Source organism: Ptiloglossa arizonensis, chromosome 6 (assembly GCF_051014685.1).
Source record: "Ptiloglossa arizonensis isolate GNS036 chromosome 6, iyPtiAriz1_principal, whole genome shotgun sequence".
NCBI lineage: Eukaryota > Metazoa > Arthropoda > Insecta > Hymenoptera > Colletidae > Ptiloglossa > Ptiloglossa arizonensis.
The window spans coordinates 5,042,271-5,045,105 of record NC_135053.1 but is presented as its reverse complement, the minus strand read 5'-3'; positions in this window follow the sequence as shown (position 1 = coordinate 5,045,105).

Below are 2,835 nucleotides of genomic sequence, written 5' to 3'. Positions count from 1 at the left end.
TCTTGCTGAACTTATCTTCACTTCCCACTCTCGGTCTATTAAAAAGTGTCTCTTATATAGAAATGAGAGTATATATAAACCGCTTGCGAGAAAATAGAAGAGTAATGTAGCAACCTAGTGTCGAATTCTCGAACTAAAGTCATAGTAGTTAACAGACTGTGTATGAATCATACTACCGATTCAGATGATTAAATTTATTCTGTCCGAAAACTAAACGATTAAGATTATCAACGCGTGGTCGTGAACCAGAACACACATAAAAAATTAAAGAACAATTGAAAGGGAATATTTAATTTAAAAATTTTGTTCAGTTAATATCCTACTTTCGAAATAAGTAAAAGTTATTATTTTTAATTTAGAATTTTCTCTTCATCGTTGCTATACTTAACACTTAATATTAGTTTTATAATATTAATATTAAATAGCAATAAATTGTTTCTTTTTTAAAATAGACATTTGTCGGCTATCTTCGTAACGTTGTATCTTTACGTTAATATACAATTGTAACATCATTTTTTAAATTTAGTTCGTCAATATTCTTACAAATCATAATTATAACTTTGAAGTACCAGAAGGTATTCAAATTGATAAAAGATTTCAATAAACGGACAATAACAATATTATGAAAGTTTTATGAATCCATGTAACGTGTTTCGTGAATACAATCGCAGAAGAATCCGATTGAATAAAATTCAAGATAAATTGTATCCGATCAATTCTGTGGTGATATATCCGGATAGATTCTGCCAATCGGACTGAGATCTTGGTACAGCAGTTTCACAGATATAACGTGCTGTTCAGCTTAAGCTTGAAAAATTTCGCTTTCTTGCCGATGTCTTGAGAGAAATTGTACATAACTCAAATCATAATTCGCTGAGACAGAAAACTTTTAGGGGTCTTTCAGGTCAATTCGTAAAAGTTTTTTAATACTTCTCTACAGAACATACCACGCGAGATGTATCCAAACTCGGATCATTTATGACAATTAATAACTTGTTGCAACTATCGTTCAATACGTTTCTATCGCATTTTAAATTAACAATACTTTTCAATCTACAGAATATCTTGGTATAAAATAGCAAAATTGTGTGGATGTTTATATTGTTGCTTTATACACATTTGTTTACTCCTGCACATTCCAAACGGAGTCGTGTACATCACGACCATTTTTATCATTTTGTTGTACGATTAATGGAAAAACATTTAGCATTTATCTCCCGTTTAGACGAGACAAGAATCAAATATTTTTCAACAGTATTATTAAATTCTAGTCTACGTAATATTATACTAGCATTATGATACTTAAACAACGTAGGCGTATTAAAATATACAACGATAAAGATCTTGATGACAAATTGTCACAAAAGGATCATAATATTTAAGGAAATATTTAGTCGAGAATTTAGTTCAATCATATCATAACAATACACAGTGTGGATGTTTATATTGTTGCTAGTAATATGCTCTTTATACACATTTGTTTACTCCTGCACATTCCAAACGGAGTCGTGTACATCACGACCATTTTTATCATTTTATTGTACGATTAATGGAAAAACATTTAGCATTTATCTCCCGTTTAGACGAGACAAGAATCAAATATTTTTCAACAGTATTATTAAATTCTAGTCTACGTAATATTATACTAGCATTATGATACTTAAACAACGTAGGCGTATTAAAATATACAACGATAAAGATCTTGATGACAAATTGTCACAAAAGGATCATAATATTTAAGGAAATATTTAGTCGAGAATTTAGTTCAATCATATCGTAACAATACACAGTGATAACAAACCGATGCTTCGCAACCCGTTACTTCCGTACCAGAACTAATTAAAACGAATTGAAAGGTAATTGAATTAAGCTTTCAATCGTTATCTTCTCTATGTGTCTCCTGCTCGTGAACTGTGAATCGGTTCCTTCAAATGGTTGGCCGGATGGGAAGATTGGAAGAACAATACTGCGAAATAAAAGCGGAGGACAAGATTCGAAGGATCCAATTTAGAACGGAATACGCCTATTCGAGGTTCTGCACAATGCCAATTTCTTTCTTTCCCAGAGGGTCGAAAGCGTTTTTGGGGCGGCTAATAGTTTCTGATCAGGTTTCTGCCTGCGTTTGTCATTCATTATTAATTATCGAGCCAAGCCTGGAAAACGTATTATGCCTCTGAATGTTTATGGTTGTCACTGTCGCGACAAGGTTGTCAGGAAAATTACTTTACTCAACAGAACGATACGTTGCTCATCACAGAACGATTGTTTTGTAAAAACACGTTGACCATCACTTCATGAATATACTAGTTATTATTAATAGCTAATAACTATATATATTGCTGCACAAAAGTATCGACACAGCACAGTTTTTAGTATATAGGTGCTTTTAATTAAAAAACGAACGAATCTGCTGAGTTAAATTTTAGGTAAACTATTATTTTACATATTACAGTTTATTAGTAAGGATACAATATTACAGTGAATGCATAACCGAGTAGAATTGAGTAGATACAATTTTTCATACGAGATAAGTATCACAGACGTATCAAGAGTTTCTTTATAGTAATTACTAGCATACTTTGTATTATTGTTTGGATTATAAAATCAATTCTCAAAACGTCAATAAATTTGTTTACTAACCATTATTTAATCGTTAAAAGTTTGTCGACAACCGAACTTAGCGATAAGGGAATTTTTGATAGTCATATTTTGTGTTATTCAATCGTTGAAACAATCAGTTAAGCGAACTAACGATGGAAAGGTAACGACGATATCGGGAAAGATAAATGAAACAACCGAGGATGAAAAGGTAGTATCAAACTTACACGATGTTAA